This window comes from Scyliorhinus torazame, chromosome 12 (genome assembly GCF_047496885.1).
Source record: "Scyliorhinus torazame isolate Kashiwa2021f chromosome 12, sScyTor2.1, whole genome shotgun sequence".
Lineage (NCBI taxonomy): Eukaryota > Metazoa > Chordata > Chondrichthyes > Carcharhiniformes > Scyliorhinidae > Scyliorhinus > Scyliorhinus torazame.
The window spans coordinates 183146912-183171640 of NC_092718.1; positions in this window are offsets into that span (position 1 = coordinate 183146912).

Here is a 24729-nt window from a genome sequence, read left to right on the forward strand (position 1 = left end):
TGAAACACATTCTCAGGACAGCCTCAGACCGCACATACGGTATTATTAAAGTAAGAAGCCATCATCGCTCGACCCCACCCGGTAATGTAAAGGCAGACGCCTTAGCCAAGGCAGGATCATGCCATAGTCACTTTTGCCAGCCCCCCGAAAGCGAACCGATACACGCAGTCCAGGTTTCCCAGACCAATATTAAGGATCTAGCCCAGGCCCAAAAGGCAGAAGACACCCTCAAACACGTTTTAGATGGCAACTTCCTAGCCCCCTATGATAAATGGAAGGATGCACTGATGGTACAGGACGGGATAGTTTTAAAAGACGGAATTTATGTTGTCCCCACCCAGGACAGAAATCAACTCATTTACCAGTTTCATGACGGACACGTACATCAGGGGATAGACAATACCATTGCTCGTTTAAGACCCATTTAAGAAAATGGGTGTTGGTGGCCCGATTTAAAAACCGATGTAACACATTATGTAGAGAATTGTCTTATCTGCGCACAAAACAATCCGGAACGATACACAAAGAAAGGACAATTACGCCACACCCGATCTGTTAACGGCCCTTGGATAATTTTGCAACACGACTACATTGGCCCCCTCCGCCATTGCAGAAATGGTTTCAAATACGTCTTAGTTGTTATGGACACCTTTACTAAATGTAGAAGCATTTCCCTCATGGACAAACACAGCAAAGGCCACCGCTAAGATTTTGACCCAACAGATAGTTACACGCTGGAGTCTCCCCCGTAGCATTGAGTCAGACCAAGGCTCCCACTTCACCAGCAGAGTCATGCAAAATGTTCCAACAATTTTTGGGATCAAGCAAAAATTCCACATAGTATATCACAGTTCTCCCATTCGCCCTCATGTTTGTTTGGAACACCGTTTCCAGTTCCACAGGGTTCACACCCCACACTCTCATGACCGGACGACACATGAAGGGAGTTGAATATTTATTAGGTCTCGATTTGACAATCCCCACAGTAACCGCCCTCACCCATGAAAAAACAGTCCAACAAGTCACAGAGAATATTAAAGCAGTGCAGCTCGCTGCAGCTGTCCGACTAGGCGCTAGAAGAAAGCAGAGTAAAGCCTGCTTTGACAAAACCGTCCACCCCGTACAGTACACAGTCGGTCAGCAAGTAATGGTTTCCCTTTACAACCCCAGTTCTTTCCTCTCCCCCAAATTTGCAGGACCCTACTCCATCTCGGACAAAGTGAGCCCCTCAGTGTACAAGATAATGTACCCCATTCGTTTCACATCAACCATCTCAAAGTCTACGGAACCCAATGTAGCCACTCCCACCACATCTCTCTGGCAAGAGGCGATGATTCCGCCCCGTCCATCGTCAACCTACACCAACCCTCCCCCAGCCATGCCAGCACCTCCACAGACCTGACCTTGTCTCCGCCCACAGGTGCGACCTTCCACCTTGAGCTTGACTCCGACGACAGCGACAGACTTCCCGAATTGATTGCTATCCCTGACCAATGGTACGATCTCTCTGCTCCCAATCACCCCAGGCCCCAGAACCACGACAAGGATATCTTCACCCCCCTACCTCCCCTTCCACAGCCACTGCCACAGCCACCTCCCAGCGCCAGTAACTTGCCCTTCACTGCCACCGCCCCTATGCCTCATGACAAATGAACCCCCCTTTGGCACCGCGACAACTCTTGTAGACTGGTAAGACATGACGATTCGGATCCTACGGCGGTCCATGCGGCCACGGCACAAAAATGGCAGACACTGGCCTGGCAGCCGGGAGATGGTGATGATTCAGATACTGACTCTCGTTTCGGTAATGCTTTTACAACGCTGTTTGGTACCGAATCCTGAGGTATCTAGATGATGAGAAAGAGACACCGCCTAAGTATTAAGGCATCCTAACTTCTGATGGAGCATGCCCGCCTTTTCCCTTCTTCTTTTCTTCCCAATACATGGTTTTAATTGATGTTGGCCTGACACCCAATTTCTTGATACAGTCATAGATACTCTTCTCACAGAGACACAGACGCAATTTACTGACCAATGGCCATTACAGGTACAATTGTTGGATCTCATATGACTACAAATTCTTTCCGCTCGTTTCAGTCACCCAGGTAGGGAGTAACGGCACTAATCCTCACCCTACCTGAGGACCCTAAATGCATTCGGTCAGTTAAGCTCGGGTAGTGGAGCAACGGTACTGATCACCGCCCCACCCAAGGATGCCACCTACTCTTGCCCTGCCGCGGCCCACACGCACCTCATGTTCCCATCACTTTGAATACTCTGGAATGGTTCCCTACACTCTACGCTGTCCTTGGCAGGTCTTAGTTTCCCCTTCTGTGCTCTTTTATTGTGGTTTAAAGAATGCCCTTTGCCACGCTCTGTACACTCACCCCGTCTTTCCTTTACCTTCCGCGACCCTTTGGTTGCTCCCCACCTGCTATTGACACATATGACACACTTGGTTGCCACATATGCTGCTACACACAAACTATCTCTGGACCCTGGGATAAAGAAACTTTATAAAACTGGCCGCCCTAAAATTCGACTGGTTAAGATGAGCCTCAACCATCAATGGTTGCAGTAAAGAAAAGACTGGTCGGAGAAATTGTCCGTCCACTCCCCGCATCGACCACCAGTTGCGAGAATCTCTGCACTTAAAAAAATGAAATTTTTTTTGGCATGTCTTGTCTCTCAAAATGTTTTTTTTTAAATGAGGGAGTCACACATGGCGACGATCATAATGGGAAAGTGGATTAAGGAGAGAAAGACAAGTAAAACGAGATATTAACTGAAGATAATAACAGATATTATGCTTGCACCCCCAGGATCACACGGAACACGGAAGAAGACAGGATGAAGCAAGGACCGCTGACATATGTTTTGATCATCGCTGGACTTCTGCAACTGCGCGCGCAACAAATTATTTTAATGCACACTACACCAGCCCCGAATACCACCACACAACATGACACCCATAGACCGGACACCACACCACACACAAAGACAGGCACCAAAACCCCCACTTGGTGCGAAAATATTGCCAAAATGATACCCCCTTTCATACACAGTAGAGGCCCTCCTAGTAATTGCAATAATCTGCAGGGTCATTCAGTCACTTTGTCTCCATAATTGGTGAGCAAAAGCCTCCCAGTCCCCGATATATACAGTCCGAGCCCCCTTCTTTGGAATTCAACAAACTGAACAAATGTATTAACTGCTGTAAGAATTATAATCATGCATCTCTGGAGCTTTGCTGGATTAAGTTGAAATGTAATGCTGCTGTTTTAAAATTTTTGTTCTGTACATACGTTCTTTTTGATATTTATCAGCAGCATAAGAGTAGCTTAGATAGTGTTAGTGCGAGATTCAATTGTGCGGATAAGTTAAATGTTTAATAGTGAAATGTTTTGTAATGACCCATTAGAAATTAGTAATTTGTGATGTGTTAATAGAATTAGGTAAATGCCCCAAAATATAGGACAGAGTAGTGTAGAACCTGTCCTTGACCAAGGGTGACCGGCACACCAAGGATGATAAGGGATTAACAGTGTGATCCACCACACTTCGCGTTCAGGGTCAAGAGGATGGGATGTAGCCATCTGAGATGGCCACCTGCAAAGGACCATAGGAATTGTGGCCAACCCAGGACTCAGACAGATACAGCGCTTGTGTGAATTTGCAGCCCAGATAGCTAGGCCTGATCGAAACCCCGGCTCGTTTGCATTCTAATGGCCCATTTCCCCAGAACAATAGGACTGCACTCAAGAAACCGATACAGACACAGACTGATCGGCGCCACCCCCCTTTACTGAGAGAGCTCAACCGCCAAGGTCAATGACCGCTAAGGACCCGCCCAGCCACAAAGGCACTCGCCCCTTTATTGGCCAAAATCGAAGGCAGTGATCGAAGCCTGTCGAATTATTGGGTCCAAGATTAAGGACCGCCCCAAAGAGTGCAAAACCTAGAGGGATAAAAAGAGAAACAGCCATGTGTTCAGCCTCTTTTGGACCCGGTCTGTGCCAGACTCTTTTGGGATCGGCCTGTTCCCACACCAACTGCAGCATAATGACCAGCCAGCCAGCTGATGGATGAGCCCAGCAGAGACAGAGCCACTTCTTCTAACCAGCCATGCGAGATCAGGATAAAGGCCTTATCCATCTGCACAGTGCCGGTCGCCCTGAAGTTAAGTGTAGGTTATTGTAGATGATAGGTGTAGTTTAACTTGTAGTATATTGTGCTTGCATGTCGAAGTAACACTTGTATGTAAATAAACCATCTTTGAACTTGAACTGACTAACTGGTTGTGTGGTCATTTGACCGATATACGGGATAGCCTTGTGGTTCAGTAAAAGAAATAGAAATACCCACAGTACTGGCGACGCTGTTGGGCCATAACATCATATCATAAAGAGCAACAGGTGCCACCCCACTGGAACAATGCAGGTTGTTGTGAATTTTTGAGCCTTTTATTCAAAAGAATTTGAACCAGGATTTCAAAATCTAAATCTGGAAACAAAGAGGTTGAGTGTACTTTGGCTTGAAATTATGCATGTGTGTGCGGATTACTGTTTGAGTGAGGCATGTGTGTGAACAAATTTCCAGTACCTCTATTGCCATTTTGTTGCCAGTTACTCTTGGCTGAGATACTTTGTGTATTCATGAAATGAACTGAGTAAAGTCCAAATATAGATCAATGTTTGGCACAATGGTACTTACTCCATTGGATGTCTGGCATCTCAGCCAAGAATACATAATGAAGCTTAGCTGAGAGCCCATAAATCTGTTAGCCTGTTGAACCACCTGAGCCCCAGGGAAACATTGTTTGACCGACAGCCTTCAGATTAATGGAATTGATTGTACAATGATTACTTGCACAGGAAATTAGGTTTTCAAGTGCTTGCAGTTTCAGTTATTGGTACTTTAAAGTGTCTGGATGTTTGATACTTCTGTTTGCGTACAGTAAAAAATATTTTTTTTAAAGAAAGTGGGGGACTACAACATGCCTATCTTCACAATGGAGCAGGCCACATTGCAAGTGCAGGATTTGAGCTTGCAATATGAACCAGCCCTCATCCTTAAAAGGCATTCCCGAAAACCAGAATCACCAGGAATGGGGTCAGGATTCTGAGAATCAGGAACTGACCGCCATTTTCACTGGGCTCTCAAGTTATCCGATCAGTGAAAATCCATCCCATCATCTTTCTCTTAATAACTCACCTCTATTGTCCAGATTAGTGGCAATACGTTCACGTGGTTTCACTCTTACCTATCCAGTCATAGCCAGAGCATCTCCAGATGTGGCTTTCCTTCGCACCTCCATACTTTTACCTTTAGAGTTCCTCCAAGAATCAGTGCTTGGCCCTGCCTTTAACTCATCTGAATATTGCTGCTTGGCTAATTCATCCATGGCCATGGAATCAGTTTCTGTATGTCTGTTGACGTCGCCCTGTTCTGCCTGACCACCTCCTCTTGATTCATCTACTGACTTTATCCTTTCATACAGCTTGTCTCATAGCTTTTCTTGGATGAGCCGCTTATTCCTCCAGATATACTTTGGAAAGACAATCGGCTGGATTCTCCACCGCCCGCTGTCGGTGGCGGAATTCCCGATGCAGCGGAAAATCCAGCATCAGCCAAAAAATGGGATCGGCACTTGTTCCAATGCTCCAGACCCACCCCTGACGGTGGCATCGAGGTTCATCAGTGGAAGGATGCAAATGGGCTGGGCACCAAATTCTCCAAGACCGCGTGAATCACCAGGGACGGGATTCTCCGACCCGCCGCACCCGTTTTCTGGTGTGGGTGCGCCTTCACCGGCAGCGGGATTTTCCGTCCTGGCAGTCAGCCAATAGGGTTTCCCATTGTCCCCATGACTTCAGGAAATCCGCGGGCATGATTGCGCTGCTGGCAAAGCAGAGGACCCCGCCAACGGTGAATCCAACCCCGACTCTTTGGGCCAGGATTCACTTGGGCGAGAATTGGTACAGGTATTCCCCAGTATGACCCTACGTGGTGGACCTTGCAGTGGGCCAAGGAGGTAATTCTTTAAGGGAATTGCCCTGAAAATCCATTGGAGGGTCATCCTCGCCCACAATGCAAATCCTGTCCATCCCACCCCACCAGCCACCCCAACACCCCCCTCACCAGAGACCCTCCCCCCATTAGAGAGACCTCCACCAGAAAAGCCACCCCCATTATAGAGATCCTCACCGGAAACTCCCCAATAAGAGGGACAAATGCCTGGAAGCTAGATAGTAGTCCAGACAGAGGCAGTGAAAAAAAAATCACTGTTCTGAAACTCACCTGTGCAATACACCTGCTGGCTGAGGCAGAGAAAGCACAACCTGAAAACTCCTTGGAAGGGAAAACCACATCCGCTGGGTTTAAAACCCCTTAAATCTTTAATCTGCAAGGCTTTCATTCATATCAATGTGAAATTGATTTTACTAGGGTGTGATTGACAGCTTCCACAAACAGCCAACTGCCTGGATTGTTTAATTTCATTTCTCTTCATGCTTGAGTGGATTGCAAGTGCCCAGCTGTGAAACTAACCACAATGTTTATAAACATCTAGCTATGATTGACAACTCTTGGACCACATCAAAGGCAGTTAAGTGCTCTCACTTTTGTTTTCTGCAGAAAGCACGGTCACTGGTGGAAGTCTCTGTAATGGGGGTCTCTGGTGGTGGGTTGGTGGGGGGGGGGGTCATACTGGTGACCCAGAAAATTCCACGGTAGGAGTGGGTGGAATTGTGCTGTGGTGGGAAGGGAACCATCTTTTTTTTTTTAATAAGCATTTTATTGAGGTATTTTTTGTATTATAACAACAATACAATGAACAATGTACATGAAACTATAAACATAGTGCAAAAGCCATCTCCCACCCTTACAGGGCCCACCTTTATTAACCCCCTACTCTAAGCTAAGCTAACCCCCCCCCCCCCCCCCTTCTGCTGACGATTAATTTTCCGCGAAGAAGTCGACGAACGGTTGCAACCTCCGGGAGAACCCTAACAGTGACCTTCTCAAGGCGAACTTGATCGTCGGGAGCAGCGCCCCTCTTTCCCTTGCCTCATTGAACATCCTCATCAACACCGGCCCCAATATCCCAGAGAACTTTGTATAAAACTCCACTGGGTACCCGTCCGGCCCCGGGGCTTTACCCGCCTGCATGGCCATCAGACCCTCCACTATCTCTTCTAACCTGATCGGGGCCCCCAGCCCTTCTACCAGCTCCCCATCCACCATTGGGAAATTCAGCCCCCCAAGAAGTCCCTCATCCCCTCCGGCCCCGTAGTGGGTTCCGACCTATAAAGCCTACTGTAGAAATCCCTAAACGCCTTATTTACCCCTGCTGAATCTCCAACCAGGTTCCCATCTCTGTCATCTACTTTCCCTATCTCCTTGGATGCCTCCCTCTTTCTAAGCTGCTGTGCAAGCATTCTGCTGGCCTTCTCTCCATACTCATAGATCGCCCCCCTCGCCTTTCTCAGCTGCTCCACTGCCCTCCCTGTGGTTTACAAGCTGAACTCCGCCTGTAGCCTCCGCCATTCCCTTAAAAGCCCTGCCTCTGGGGTCTCTGCATACCTCCTGTCGACCTGTAGTGATGTGTTGGGTGCTCTGGATCCGTGGATAGTACAACGCTATTTTATTAAGTTAGAAACTGTTGAACATACTTTCACTGTGGGTTAACACAATGTTAGATTAAACTAAAGACCTATGCCTGACCTAACCAGTCTATGCACTCAGCACATGGTGAAGATCTGTGCTGTAAGCTGTAAGCTCTGTCCTTGTAGGAGGTTGCATCCCGAATGAGCAGGAACTCTGATGCCCCTGTCTATATAGTGAGTGTGCTCTAACTGGTGATTGGCTGCGGTGTTGTGTGTCTTGATTGGTCTTGCTTTGTGTCCATCAGTGTGTGTGTCTGCACCATGATATACTGGTGTATATTATGACATGTATTATCTCCTTAATCAGTCGGTCTGTCTCTGCCCTGTCCACCTTCTCCCTGTGGGCCCATATCGAGATCAGTTCCCCTCTGACCATTGCCTTCAGTGCTTCCCAGACCATCGCTGCTGAAATTTCCCCCGTGTCGTTGACCTGCAGGTAGCACTGAATACATTTCCTCAGCCGCTCGCACACCCCTTCATCAGCCAAAAGTCCCACATCTAACCTCCAGTGCGGGCGCTGGTTACTGTCTTTACTAACCTGCAGGTCAACCCAGTGTGGAGCATGGTCTGAGATTGTAATCGCCAAGTACCCCGTGTCCACCATCCCTGCCAGTAAGGCCCTGCTCAAAATGAAGAAATCGATCCGGGAGTACAATTTATGCACGTGTGAGTAGAAGGAGAACTCCTTCACCCTCGGCTGCCCAAATCTCCATGGAATTCACCCCACCACCCATCTGCTCCATGAACCATTTTAGATCCCTTGCCATTGCTGGCACCCTGCCTGTTTTCGAGCTTGACAGGTCCAAGCCAGGGTCAATAACTGTGTTGAAGTCCCCTCCCATGACCAACCTGTGCGACTCCAGGTCCAGTATCTTCCCCAGCATCCTCTTTCTAAACTCCACATCATCCCGATTTGGCGCATACACATTTACTAATACCACCTGCACCCCCTCCAGTTTCCCACTGACCATAATGTATCGACCTCCCACATCCGAGACTATTCTACCCGCCTCAAACACCACCCGCTTATTGATCAGGATCGCGACCCCTCTAGTCTTTGAATCCAATCCCGAGTGAAAGACCTGACTGAGCCAGCCTTTCCTCAATCTAGTCTGGTCAGTTACTCTAAGGTGCGTCTCCTGCAACATTACCACGTACGCCTTCAGTCCCCTAAGATGCGCAAACACACGTGCCCTCTTGACCGGCCCATTTAACCCTCGAACAATCCAGGTGATCAGCCTGGTTGGGGGGCTCATTGTCCCCCCCTTCGCCGATCAGCCATCCCCTTTTTTGTGCCCGCCTCCAGCCCGTGTTCCGCGCCTCCACTGGCCCGCCCCCAAGCAGCCTCCACCCCAAACCTCCTCTCTGTCCCTTGGCCCAAGTCCCTCCCTCGTCAGCAGAACATTTTCCCCCCCTCCACCCCTTAGTAACAACACTCTGTAACCCAACCCCTTTGATAAACTGAACACATGCACACACCCCACTGTGCTTCCATGAGCTAGCCCGCCCAGCTGGCTTGGTGGCCCCCAGCCCTGGCACCGGATAGTCTCCCTCATTTTGTTCCCTCCCCACCCTCACCCTCACTCATACAAACATACTCCAACATCAAACAATCCCCACACAATTGCCCGACAGAAAAGCACCAAAATCGAGGGCAGCACGGTGGCCTAGTAGTTAGCACAGCTGCCTCACGACGCTGAGGTCCTAGGTTCGATCCCGGCTCTGAGTCACTGTCCGTGTGGAGTTTGCACATTCTCCCCGTGTCTGCGTGGGTTTTGTCCCCACAACCCAAAAATGCGCAGAGAAGGTGGATTGGCCACACTAAATTGTCCCTTAATTGGAAAAAATAATTGGCTCATCTAAACTTATACAAAAAAAGAAAAACACCAAAATCTAAACAAGCACACCTCCATCCCCCAACAGTGCAAATGAAAACCTTAACTCACTCAGCTTTGCCACTGGTCCCAAATCAATACAGAAGACATTACAAACAGCTTCCACAAAACGAAAAACGAGAAACTATTTTTTTAAAGAACAGAAAAACAAAAAGAAAGAAAAATGAACGTTGCAGCAAAGTTCTAAAGTTCTCAGTCCACCACCAGTCCTTTCCTTTTCACGAAATCCAGCGCGTCCTCAGGCGACTCAAAATAAAAGTGCTGTTCCTCGTACGTGACCCAGAGACGGGCCGGATACAACAGTCCGAACTTCACCTTTTTCTTAAAAAGGATCGACCTAATCTGATTGAAGCCTACTCTTCTCCTGGCCACCTCCATACTCGGGTCTTGGTAGACCCGCAGGATACTATTGTCCCACTTACAGCTCCGTGTCTGCTTGGCTCACTGTAGAATGCGCTCCTTATCCAAGTACCTGTAGAATCTCACCACCATTGCCCTCTGGGGGTATCCCGTTCGCGGCTTCCTCGCCCGTGCTCTGTGAGCCTTGTCCACCTCCAAGGGTCGGGAGAATGCCTCATCCCCAGCAGCTTCTCAAACATATCTGCGATGTATGCCCCAGCGTCCGCTCCTTCGGACCCCTACCAGGCGCCCAACGATTCTCAAGTTCTGCAGGCGGGACCTATTCTCCAGGTCCTCCATCTTCTCCAGGAGCTTCTTCTGCTGGTCCCTCAGCAACCCCACCTCCAACTCCACCGCAGTTTGATGTTCCTCCTGCTCAGCCAGCGCCTTCTCCACCTTCTGGATCGCCCAATCTTGGGCGTCCAATCTAAGCTCCAGCCGCTCAATCGACTCTTTTATCGGGTATAAGCAGTCCCGTTTCTGCTTCGCAAAGCCTTCCTAAATAACTTGCATCAGCTGCTCCATTGACCGCTGGGTCGACAAACCAGAGGTCCGGTCATCCGCCATGCTGTCTCCTGCTGCAGCCTCAGCCCAAGCCTTCTCTGTCTTTCTGTTTCTGCCTTTACGAGCACTTCTAGTCCTTCTCTCCATGCACCGATGTGGGAATTCAGTACACGATTGCCTCTGTCTTCAGTTTTACAATTCAAGTCCAGTAGAAAATCGGGGGAAAAGGTCCAAAAGTCCAACCCGAGCGGGAGCCACCAAATGTGCGACTTACTCCTTCATAGTCGCCACCGGAAGTCAGGGGAACCATCTTCTACACTTCGCTATCAGGCCGCCTGCTCAAAATGGCAGCTCTACAGCAGGATTCGCAAGGGAATCCCTTACAACGCTTGCCATGCATAAATCTGCATAGCAAGGGGTAGTAAATCACCTCTGGATTTGTGCTCCCAGCATGAGTGCAAATCAGTGGGGATTCATCTCCAGCGGGAGAACATTGTTTCCCAAATGGAGAATTCCATCCAATAGCTATTGTCACTGGTCCACCATAACTACCATATCCCTGACACTGATCCCATTCCCTCGTCCATTGTTCTTCACTAGGTTGAAGAAGATGGTTTAAAACCTTGGTTTTCAACCTGACCACAAGCTGGGATTCTGAGGCCATTCCTTCTCTTTCACAAACCCGACCTGCTTCCACACCAATTGCATTATGCAACTATATCATGCCTCAGCTTATCCGCTGCTGCAAATCGCATCCCTGAGTTGTCCTCCAAACTTGACTTTTTCAATGTTCTCCTGCCCTGCCTCCTATCCTCCAGGCTTAATAAACTTCAGTTCATCCAAAATTGCACTGAAAATGTCTCTCCTACACTGCGGCCCACAAACCCATCACTCTGTGCAGACCTGCATTAGTTTCCGGTTCCTCAATGCCTCCAGTTTAAAATTCTACCGCTCGTGTTTAAATCCTTTCATGGCCTCAGCTCCCCCTTAACATCTTCTAATCCTAACCCCATCCCAGAATTGTTCACACCTCTGACTCCTTGTTCCCTCAATACAGCTGAGGAATTCCTTCCCTCTCCTTTACGATCCTCTTCTGATCTTGGTGGGGCAGGATGAGTGATCTGAGGGGCTGTGTTCAGGTCGCAGTCTTCTCTGGGGGGGGGGTGGGTTCAAATCCCACTCCTGATGCAGAATTTGGGGTCGGTTTAGCTCAGTCGGCTGGACAGCTGATTTGTGATGCAGGGCGAGGCCAACAGCCGTGGGTTCAATTCCCGTACCAGCTGAGGTTATTCATGAAGACCCCGCCTTCTGAACCTTGTCCCTCGCCTGAGGTGTGGTGATCCTCAGGTTAAATCACCACCATTTAGCTCTCCCCCTCAAAGGCAAAAGCAGACTATGGTCACCTGGGACTATGCCGACTTTACTCTTTATGACCTCCTCCACCAAACTCTCTCCTAGTAAAAAGTAAAGTCGCCATAGTCCCAGATGACCGTAGGCTACTTTCCCCTTTGAGGGGGAGAGCTGATTGATGGCGATTTAACCTGAAGGTCACTGTCATGATATTCAGATAAACTTCACGGTGCAAACACACAGACACACTGATGGACAGATCAATGGACCAATCAACGCACACGCAACATCACAGCCAATCCCAAGCAAGGGCACACGCACTATAAAACGGGGAACACCACAGTCCCCACTCATTCCAGCAGGAGACAGCTCAGGGCACAGAGCTCACAGCAAGCCACTCAGACATTCACCATGTGCTGAGTACCTCTCTAAGATAGTGTAAGGGCTGGGTCCACAGGTTAAATGGTAAAGAACAAACCACAGTCATATGTTTACAGATGTTGTTATTGATAGTAATAAAACAGAGTTGTATCATCTGCAACCGTGTTGGTTCGTCTGTATAGCAGAACACCCAACACGACATAGTACCAGGATTGGAACCCAGCAACTGTGAGACCTACCTACACATCTTCAGGAATCCGCCATCCTGCGCCATGGACACCATCAGCCCGCCGCAGCTGCTCCAAATCGCTGGAAACCTCGTCGTCAACTGGAAGCTGTTTAAACAGCGCTTCCAGTTCTTCCTGGAAGCCACAGGAAGGGAGAATGCTTCAGACACCAGGAAAATCGCCCTCCTCCTCTCCACGGCAGGGCAACATGCCATCCACATCTACAACTCCCTGGTGTTCGCGGACGGTGAGGACAAGTCGAAGTACAAGATGGTCCTTCTTAAACTCGAGCAGCACTTCAGCGTCTAGGTGAACGAGAGCTTCAAGAGGTACCTCTTTCAGCAGTGCCTGCAGGGTAAGGATGAGCCTTTTCAATCTTTCCTGACACACCTCCGTATCCTTGCGCAGTCCTGCGGTTATGAGGCCACCTCCGATTCTATGATTCGGGACCACATAGTTTTTGGGGTCACCTCGGGCACCCTACGCCAGCAGCTCCTCAAGATTAAGAGCCTCACCTTAGCCACTGCCATCGAAGCCTGCGTCCTTCATGAAAATGCGACCAGCCGGTACTCCCAATTCCAGGCGGCCGAATCGGCACAGCAGGGGTCCTACGAGGCCGAGCGGGTCCAGTCGATTGAGTTCCTCCTGGCCCGCGGCCCAGACGAGGGCGGCCATTTCGCGCGCTTTCCGCGGTCTCCCACGCTTGTACGTGCCAAAAGAGACGTCGACGCAGAGGGACGCGGCGCGCAGGCGCGCTCTACGCAGGACCGAACTGCGCATGCGCGATGGCGCAACGAAAGCCATGACGGCACGACGTGCGGCAACTGTGGATCCGCACATTTAAAGTGGCAATGTCCAGCTGTCGAGCAGCTCAGCCTGTCAACGCTCCCCAATTCCGCCAGCCTCGCAGGGGCGTACGGGCCATTCAGCCTCCATACACCGAGTCATACCCTGACGATGTACAGACCAGTGATACCGACGACCGGGAAGCCTGACAGGAACCGGATGTCCCCAAGCAGGACCCACCAGCCGATGCCAGTGAACAGCGTCAATCCGGATGATGAATGGTGTGCCACCCTAACGGTCAACCGATCACCAATCACATTCCGTTTAGACACTGGGCCTCCGCCAACCTTATAGCATGGTCAGCCTTCTACGCCTTGAAGGTCAGACCACCGATTCGGCCATCCCGCTGTCAGATGGTCGATTACAGCGGAAATGTTATCCCGGCCATGGGATCCTGCCAGCTCCAGGTGACACACAATGCATACACAGCCACACTATCCTTTGAGATAGTTGGATCATCGAAGGACTCCCTGCTAGGCGCACAGGCGTGCAAGGTTCTCCACCTCGTTCAGCGGGTACACGCTCTGTCTCCAGAAGGCACGTCCGACTTCCCGGATGCAGAATTTAGGGCACAGCTCCACTCGCTCCTCGCCCACAACCAGGAGGCTTTCGAGGGCATGGGCACACTGCCCTACACTTACAGAATACGGCTCAAACCGGACGCCACCCCAGTCATTCACGCACCGCGTAGAGTCCCAGCACCACTCAAAGACCGCCTCAAGCAGCAGCTGCAGGATCTCCAGGACCAAGGAATGCTTTCCCGGGTCACGGAGCCCACGCCATGGGTCAGCTCCATGGTGTGCGTTAAAAAGCCCTCTGGCGAACTCAGGATCTGCATCGACCCGAAAGACCTGAACAACAACATCATGAGGGAACACTACCCCATACCCAAACGGGAAGAGATCACGAGCGAAATGGCCCGGGCTAAAATTTTTACAAAGCTTGATGCCTCAAAGGGTTTTTGGCAGATTCAACTGGATCAGTCCAGCAGGAAGCTGTGCACCTTCAACGCTCCTTTTGGCAGGTACTGCTACAACAGAATGCCGTTCGGCAGCAGCTCGGCATCCGAGGTATTTCATTGAATCATGGAACAGATGATGGAGGGCATCGAAGGGGTGCGCGTCTAAGTTGACGACGTCATCATCTGGTCCACCACACCACAGGAGCACATCAGTCGTCTCCAGCGTGTCTTTACTCGGATACGAGAACACGGCCTGCGCCTCAACCGAGCCAAGTGTTATTTTGGCCAAACTGAGCTAACGTTTCTGGGGGACCACATATCCCGGTCAGGAGTGCGTCCGGATGCAGACAAAGTGAGCGCCATTGCAGCCATGCCGCAGCCGGCAGACAAGAAGGCAGACCTCTTTCTCGGGATGGTCAACTTCCTGGGGAACTTCATTGCCAACCTTGCTTCCCACACAACGGCTCTTCGCCACCTGGTGAAGAAGACCACGGAGTTCCAGTGGCTGCCCGCACACCAGAAGGAATGGGAGGAGCTCAAGATTAAGCTCACCATCAGGGTTTATAAAACTAGAACGGATAAAGTTCGCACTAAGGGGTTCGACTCAAGGGTTCACCAGGCGGTGGCAACCGTTCATTGACTACCTCGCAGAACGATAAAGGAAATGGGAAGGTAACAGCAGCAACCCAGGGGGGAGGGGGGGAGGGCCCGGGCGGGTCCTCAGGGGTGGTTTTTGTATAGATATTTGTATTAGGCTATGTATATTGGATTGTTTGATTTTATTTTTGGAGAATTATTATTTTTGATATGGCAGCTGCCATTTAGTTTATATATTATTTATTTATTTGTTAAAACGGCCACTGTTATTTATACTGTTTTATTGTTGTAAAAAGGAAAACCTTTGGATTGTTTTGTTTGGCCAAAAAATTTTGAATAAAATATATTAAAAAAAAAAGATTAAGCTCACCACAGCCCCGGTATTGGCGTTCTTCGACACCTCTCGAGATACGAAGATCTCGACTGATGCCAGCCAGTCCGGCATTGGGGCGGTACTCCTGCAACGGGACGACACTGCATCATGGGCCCTGGTCGCCTGTGCCTCGCGGGCCATGACCCCCACAGAACAGCGCTATGCGCAGATTGAGAAGGAGTGCCTGGGTTTGTTAACCGGCATAGATAAGTTGCACGACTACGTGTATGGTCTCCCTCAGTTCACCGTGGAAATCGACCATCGCCCCCTGGTCAGCATCATACAAAAGGACCTGAATGAGATGACCCCTCGCCTCCAGTACATTCTGCTCAAGCTCCGGAGGTACGACTTCCAACTGGTCTACACCCCGGGAAAGGACCTCATCATCGCGGATGCCCTGTCCAGAGCAGTGAGCACACCGCCCGATTCGGAGGGGTTCGTATGTCAGGTCGAAGCGCATGTGGCCTTCACATCGGCCAATCTGCCAGCTAATGATTCAAGTCTGACCCGTATTCGCCGGGAGACTGCGGCTGACCCCCTTCTACAACGTGTGATGCGCCATATGACGGGAGGGTGGTTCAAAGGACAGTGCCCACAATTCTACAATGTCCGGGACGACTTGGCCGTCATTGACGGTGTTCTCCTAAAGTTGGACCGGATTGTGATTCCACACAGCATGCACAGGCTGGTCCTCGAACAATTACACGAAGGCCACCTGGGGGTGGAGAAGTGCAGGCGGAGGGCCCGAGAAGCTGTATACCGGCCGGGCATCAGCGACGACATTGCCAACATGGTGCTCAACTGCCCCACCTGCCAAAGGTTTCATCCGGCGCAGCCCCCTGAGACGCTTCAGCCCCATGAGTTGGTAACGTCCCCCTGGGCGAAGGTGGGTGAGGACCTTTTACATGCGCTCGGCAGGGACTACGTCATCATTATAGATTACTTTTCGAATTATCCAGAGGTCATACGTCTGCACGATTTGACATCGTCCGCTGTCATCAGGGCATGCAAGAAAACCTTTGCTCGCCATGGCATTCCGCTTACTGTCATGTCGGACAATGGGCCCTGTTTTGCAAGCCAAGAATGGTCTTCTTTTGCTGCTTCGTATGGCTTCACACACGTGACAGCCAGCCCTCTGCATCCCCAGTCAAATGGCAAGGCGGAAAAGGGTGTCCATATCATCATGCGGCTCCTCTGCAATGCTGCTGATGCCGGATCGGAATTCTGCTTATCCCTGCTGGCCTATCGCTCGGCCCCACTATCCACTGGCCTCTCACCAGCCCAGCTGTTGATGGGTCACGCCCTCAGGACCACTGTGCCATCCATTCTTGTTCCTACACCCGACCATGCTCCAGTACTGCAAAGGATGCGACAGCAGCGTGCTCAGCAGAAGGTGGCACATGACACTCGGGCAACTGATCTTCCTGCCTTGGCGCCTGGAGACAACGTCCGCATCCACCTACCAGAGGGTGGCTGGTCGGCAACTGCCGAAGTTCTCCGCCATGTGGCTCCCCGCCTGTTCCTGGTTCGCATGCCTGATGGCTCCATTCGCCGGCGTAATCGTCGGGCTCTTCGCCTGCTTCTGCGCTCGCTACGTGATCATACACCGGTGCTACGCCCTCCTGTTGTTCCTGATATCGACTTCGTGGAGCTTCCTGCCATCATGCCTATTCATCTGTCGCCTGTGGCCGGACCCATTCCTCAGCCGGTGGATCCTGACCCACCCTTGAGGCGGTCAACCCGAATTCGTCGCCCACCTACTAGGCTGGACTTATGAGCCTGTTTGAACATTGGACTCACTAAAGTGTTATGCCACAATGTTAATATGTTTCTCTTTTTGTCGTTACAGGAGATCGTTTTTGATGTTTGATGATTACACTTGTTTTGTTTATGGTACAACCTCGTTGCTATGTTGCACCTGACACCTTCCTATGTATATAGTTTAGCCTCATGTACATGTTGTAGATATTGCACACACACATTCAGCTGCATTCAGTACAGATCTATATTTATTACCACATAGGCACATATTCTTGTAAAAAAGGGGGGATGTCATGATATTCAGATAAACATCATGGTGCAAACACACATACACACTGATGGACAGATTAACGGACCAATCAACACACACGCAACATCACAGCCAATCACAAGCAAGAGCACACACACTATAAAACGGGGAACACCACAGTTCCCGCTCATTCCAGCAGGAGACAGCTCAGGGCACAGAGCTCACAGCAAGCCACTCAGACATACACCATGTGCTGAGTGCCTCTCTAAGATAGTGTAAGGGCTGGGTCCACAGGTTAAAGGGTAAAGAATGAACCACAGTCATATGTTTACAGATGTTGTTATTGATAGTAACAAAACAGAGTTGTACCATCTGCAACCGTGTTGGTTCATCTGTATAGCGGAACACCCAACACGACAATCACCACACCTCAGGCGAGTGACAAGGTATCTCCTTTTTTGTCTCAGTTACCACCCTTGTTGAATTATGCTCCTGTGAGTTTCCTTGTTATATATATTACTGTGTATGAATGCATGTTTTTGCAGGTCTGAGGTCAGAAATTGCAGGACCCATCTGCCAATGCAAGCCTAACAATTGAAATATGTCACAAACTCAAAACCTCAGCAGGGATCGTTTACGGATTAAAGAGATGTTCAGTGTACAGTTGGAGGAACCAATGTTTATTAAAATAAACACATAGCTGTGCGAATCAGGAGAGAATAAACCATTGTTGTGCACTGATGGCGTAGAACCAGTGCTAATAATGCAAATGATTTGTCTCATTGTATAAGAGTAATGGTTTTGTGCAATTTGGCACCAGATCCCACAAATTAGTTTTCAGGACATAATCGGACAAAACCCAACACACTTTTTAATAAAAAACTTGTTGACTTTCCACAAACGAAAAACAATTGGAAACTGCACCGGCAACCCCAGGGGGCTATTAACCCTGAGATCTGGGCACTTGGTCATGAGGACAGACTTAAGTGTAGCTAATGATACAAACAGGTGCGACAACTATGGAAATTATGCTGGCCTGCTAATGCTATTTGCAAACAAAACACTAAAGCAAACTGCATGCTGAAGTTTGTTGACATGAACAAATATTTTCTTCAATTATTGTTGCCTAACTTTTTTCCCTTTTGTTACTGATTAGTTCTGCTGTTGAACCACCCCCCACTGGTAAAGCAGGCAGGAAGTATGCCCAACCTCTGGCTGTTCTGTCTTGTGATAGAGGCTGGCAGTTACGAAGAGTTGGTCTAGAATTCCTGACTCATTTCCACCTTCATTACTTAGGCGAGATGAGGTTAATGGTGGTTTCCTCATAATCCCTGTGGCCGGATTGATCTTGAAACCTTTGTGTCTTGTTACGGATGGGGCAATTATGGGGGCTGCCGGACCCGAGTTCGGGGAGGGGGGGGGGGTGGTCTGAAAGTGGCAGGATTGGTGGTCTCTGGGTTATGGGGCGATAGGGCCCTGATGGTAGAGTGGAGGTTGCGGACTGGGGCCAGATGCTGATGGGAAGATCCGGGTCTGCTGGTTTTGGAGAGATTGGGGCCTCGTGATATTGGGGTGATGTGGGTTTGGTGTTGCTGGAGATTGGGGCTTGGTGTTACATAGATAGAACATACAGTGCAGAAGGAAGCCGTTCGGCCCATCGAGTCTGCACCGACCCACCCAAGACCTCACTTCCACCCTATCCCTGCAACCCAGCAACCCCTCCCAACCTTTTTTGGTCACTGAGGGCAATTTGTCATGGACAATCCACCTAACCCGCACGTCTTTGGACTGTGGGTGGAAACCGGAGCACCCGGAGGAAACCCACGCAGACACGGGGAGAACGTGCAGACTCCGCACAGACAGTGACCCAGCAGGGAATCGAACCTGGGACCCTGGCACTGTGAAGCCACAGTGCTAATCACTTGTGCTACCGTGCTGCCCTGTTGTTGGAGGGATTGGGGCCTCGTGATGGTGGGGAGATTGGAGCATCATCAGGGATATTCCACAGACACCTGGATTCAGGAGGTTGGCGTGTAGACACTTATTCATTGTCCAATTAAAATTTCCACCCATCTCCTTGGAGCAGGGTTGGTCAACTGCCCAACTTCCAACTTCTGTTGAAGCAGGAAATGGATGGGTTGCAGATAGGCATGGGTCTGCTCGCAGTTTTCTCAGACTTCAGCCCCCTGTACCTGATCCAAACCCACCCATTCTTTAAAGACAAAATTCAACCTATTGTTTCAACATACAATATATAAAAGTGAGTCTAACCGGCACCAACTCTATTCAAAACCTAAACCTCACTCATGGTGAAACTTCAAGACGATTTTGATATTTTTCTGACAGTATCTAGTAATATTTATGAGTATAATACTTAAATAGTTCAATGCCAAGAATACAGGCTTGGGGGGATTTATTGAATCTGACAGCCACTGGAGTCAACTTTAAATCATGTACAATTATCAACAACACAAAGTGCTTTGGGATTCATAACATCAAACTCAATCATTCTCCTAACCTATTTCCCTTGATAATGTAACTGGCACTCACAGTTCAAATAGAAATTCTAAAATATTCATGATTAGAAATGTCAGAGCTGATTCTAGTTCTTCTCAACTTTTGATTTTTAAAAGAGGTGCCAGATAGCGATGTTTGCATGTATCTACATTTTAGTAAGTTTCTTCTTCGCTATGTTTGATCGAACTATACAATCTTGGCATGGCAAAGAACCTTTGTTATTCCGACAGGCACCTGGTGAATGAGCTGGGTATGATTGGCAGGCCATGGATATAACCCAAATTTTATTTTTGCTTAAATTGGGGATGTTGCGATTGGCCTCAATTTTCCTTCTTGCTTTTAATGATTGTTCAATAATTCCCACAAGAAACTGCTGATATCCGGATATTCTGGCGATGACAGAATCAGATTAACCGATGAACAATGGAACATTGTGCGACATACAGGGCAATGACAAACTTCAATATCCTCATCTGAACCCACACTTGGAGGAAAAGAGGGAGAAAGGGAGAGAAAATGAGAATCAAGTTCTCCATTATTTTATTTCAGGAATGAAGAGTGAGATTTTTGATTTCGGACTGCACTTCATACCTGGAGAGCTGAATCTCAGATGAGCTTTGGTTGAAGCTGAACTCTGCTCATCCCTAAACCTTTATCTAAGTGAACTTCTGACAGTCAACATGCTCCACCCTGGTTGAATCCAGCACTGTAACAAACAAACTTTATTTGCATGTTCAACAGTCACAAATATCTGACACCACGGGTAGAATTTCTGCTCAGGCCTCCAACTGTGGATCGCCTGGGCCAATTGGTTACTGGCCAAATTGCTGGTATTCTGGCCTCAACAAACTCTGCATAACATTGCTGAGCTTCTGCTTCATAATAGGCTGAAGATTCAGAGCTGATGAGACTGATTCAGAAGAGCATTTAGGTGATGTGTGGATTTAAAGTTATTTGGAATAATTGTTGATATACCGCCAATTACCACGAGATGAGAATGGTGAAACAATCGAGGCTTTATTAAGATGTTCATCTTTTAAAATCTTGTGCAATAAATTGATGTACCGTCAATTACCACGAGACGAGAATGGTGAAACAATCGAGGCTTTATTGCACAAGATGTTGTGCCTCCTGCAGCTGGAACCAGAATGGGAGCAGCGCAGGAGAGCATACACTTTTATACGCTGCCTGCTGGGAGGAGCCAGCAGGCTGGGATTTACTGTGGTGCCTGTAATACAGTGGCAGTACCGTAATGCATGCAATGTATTACCAGTGGTGTTTATCACATTCACCCCATGTTTAAAAAAGAGTCTGGCGGGGGTGAAGAAAAACGTTACAGATTGAGTCTGTCAGGGGCTCTGACCCTCCGCTGCGATCGCCTCAGTCCTGGTGGTGATGTGGGCGCCGACGTGGTCATCTGCGACTCCGGGAGCGTGTTGTCCTCTTCTTTGTCACCCCTCAGTGGATCCAGTGAGGGGACGGATCCTGCTGGGGTGGGGGCTGCGGTGAGGTCCGCTGGTGGGAGGGTGGGTGGCGCAGGGGTGAATGAGGCAACCGGGGTGGGAAGGAGTGTTATCAGGTGGGGGTTGTGGATGGGGACCCAGCGGGTGCCAGGTCCCGGAGGGAGACTGTGTCCGGTTGCCCGTCGGGGTGTGCCACGGAGGCGTACTGCGGGTTGCATGGAGGAGGTGGACTTTCTCAACCAAGGGATCCGATTTATGGCTCCGCACATGCTTCCGGAGGAGGACGGGTCCAGGAACTGTCAGCCATGTTGGGAGCGAGACCCCGGAGGTGGACCTCCTAGGGAAGGCAAACACACGTTCGTGAGGGGTCTCATTAGTAGCGGTGCACAGGAGCGACCTGGTGGAGTGGAGCGCGTCGGGTAGGACCTCCTGCCAGCGGGAGACCGGAAGATTTCTAGACCTAAGGGCCAGCAGGACGGCCTTCCAGACCGTCCTGTTCTCCCTCTCCACCTGCCCGTTTCCCCGGGGGTTGTAGCTGTCGTCCTGCCGGAGGCGATGCCGTTGCTGAGCAGGAACTGACGCAGCTCATCACTCATGAAGGAGGATCCCCGATCGCTGTGGATGTACGTGGGGAAACCGAACAGAGTGAAGATGATGTGCAGGGCTTTGACGACCATGGCAGAAGTCATGTCGGGGCATGGGATGGCAAAATGGAATGGGAGTACTCATCAATTACGTTGAGGAAGTACATGTTGCGGTCGGTGGAGAGGAGGGGCCCTTTGAAGTCCATGCTGAGGTGCTCAAAGGGGCGGAAGGCCTTCACCAGGTGCATTCAATCTGGCCGGAAGAAGTGCGGCTTGCACTCTGCGCAGACTTGGCAGTCTCCGGTGTCATGTGAGAGTGCCTTTAAGAAATGGATGTTTAAGCAATGTACCTTTAAGAAATGCAATGATGTCAGAGTGTGGGTGGAGCTGGGCTTTAGATCAGCCATTTTGCAGTTTTTTTTAGTTTCAGTTTGGAAAGAGCTGGGTGTGTCTGTGTTTGCAGTGAGCTGGATCTGCTGTGATCTCTGCCATGAAAGACTATCTCTGGATCATTTGGGTGATTTGAATTCATAAAAGTAATGCCTTTAACCTGATGTGTTTCTGTTTAAAGGTGTTAAGTCTCTCTTGGATGTTGAAAGGAATAACTGAAGGATTATTTAGTGTTGTAATATTTTCGGGGTTATCTTTGAAGTAAGGGGGTGTTAAGAGATCCAATGTTTATTTAAAAGGGTTAAGTTGAGTTCATGGAATAAACATTGTTTTGTGTTTAAAAACCATTTGTCCATAATTGCTGTATCACACCTGGAGAACAAGCCGTCGGAAAAGCAACAAATACATTAAAGGGGGAGGTTGGTCGAACTCCATGATACATTTTGGGGTTCTGAAAATGCCTCGCCCATAACAATTGGGGGCTCGAGGGGGATAAAAGTCTGTCTATTGGATTGGCTTTTGTGAACTTAAAGACAGTGAAGGATTGTTGCTTTTCCGGTATGGCATTTTAGTTTAAGTGTGTTGTGTACAATGGCTCTTTCAGAGGCTCAGAAGCTTTTGGGGGTGGAGACTGTCACACGCAGCACCTTACGGACAGAGACTATACGCAGACTGTTGGGTCTGGCAAAAACATTGCAGTTAACATTACCTGACAAAATGCGAAAAGATGAGGTCATTATGGCGGTGGTTAAGCATTTAAAGTTGCCTGAGATAGAGTTTGACTCATGGGAAATGGCAAAAATTCAGTTGCAAATTAAACAAATGGAACATGAGAAAGAATTAAAGCGGCTTGAATACGAGAGAGAGAGAGAGAGGGGGAAAAAGAGAGGGAAAGAGAGAGAGAGGAAAAAGAGAGAGAGAGGAAAAAGAAAGAGAGATGAAAAAGAAAAGGAGAGAGAAGAAAGGAGAAAAGAAAGAATAGCCCTAGCAGAACAAAAAGAAAAAGAAAGGGAGATACAGATCAGGGAAAAAGATAAAGAGAGGGTGTTTGAACTTCAGAAAATGGCCATGAAACATGACAATCAGTTAAAATTGGCAGACGTAAAGGGAAACGTACAGTTGGATGATAGTGATGAGGATAGTGAGAAAGAGCGTCATAGTTGAAGGCTTGGTGGGAATCTATTTAAATATGTCCAAGCATTGCCAAGGTTTGACGAGAAGGAAGTGGAAGCCTTTTTCATTTCATTTGAGAAGGTAGCTAAACAAATGAAATGGCCACAGGACATGTGGGTATTACTGATTCAAACAAAGCTGGTAGGTATAGCTAGTGAAGTGTTTGCATCACTACCGGAGGAGATATCTGGAACGTATGAGGAGGTGAAGAAATCCATCTTAGGTGTATATGAGCTAGTGCCTGAAGCTTACAGACAAAGGTTTAGAAATTTAAGGAAAGAATTTGGTCAAACATACATGGAGTTTGAAAGGCTCAAACAGAGTAATTTTGATAGGTGGATAAGGGCTTTGAAAATAGACCAAACGTATGAAGCTCTCAGAGAAATTATACTTTTGGAGGAGTTTAAAAATTTAATTCCTGATGTAGTGAGAACTCATGTGGAAGAACAGAGGGTTAAAACTGCGAGATTAGCAGCAGAAATGGCAGATGATTATGAATTAGTTCATAAATCGAAGATTGGTTTCCGACATCAGTTTCAGCCGGTGAGGAATAGAAACTGGGGACATGAGAAATACTCATGTGGTAAAGGTAAAGGTGATCTGATGTGAGACAATAAAGAGAGTGTACATTAGATTAATAAAGAAATCCAGAAGGGTGGAAAAGAGATGAAAAGTTTCAAATGTTTTCACTGTAATAAACTAGGCCATGTAAAATCACAGTGTTGGTGGTTGAAGAAAAGCACTGGGAAGGCTGATGTGGTAAAACAGGATAAGACAGTGGGATTTGTTAGAGTGATAAAGGAAAGCCCAAGGGAAGCGAAGGAGGTGCAAACCATTATACAGCCTGTTCAAGAAGTAATTGTTAAGAAGGTGCCAGATGTCTTTAAAGAATTTACTTGTGTGGGTAAAGTTTACTCATGTGTATCAGCAGGAGCAGGTAAAGAAGTCACAATTGTAAGAGATACAGGGGCTAGTCAATCTTTAATGGTAAGAGATGAGGAATTATGTAGTTTGGGAAGAACGTTGCCAGAAAAGGTGGTGATATGTGGAATTCAGGGTGAGAGGAGTAGCGTTCCATTATATAAGGTAAGGTTGGAAAGTCCAGTGAAGAGTGGTGAAGTGGTAGTAGGAGTAATAGAGAAACTATCTTGTCCAGGGATATAGTTTATCTTGGGTAATGATATAGCTGGATCGCAGTTGGGAGTGATGCCTACTGTGGTTGATAAGCCAGTGGAAAATCAGACAACTGAAGGGTTGAAGCACGAATATCCTGGGATTTTTCCAGATTGTGTAGTAACCCGGTCGCAAAGTCACAGGTTAAGACAAGAGGACAAATCAAAGAGTGAAGATGAAGTTGAAGTGCAATTATCAGAAACGATTTTTGATCAGAT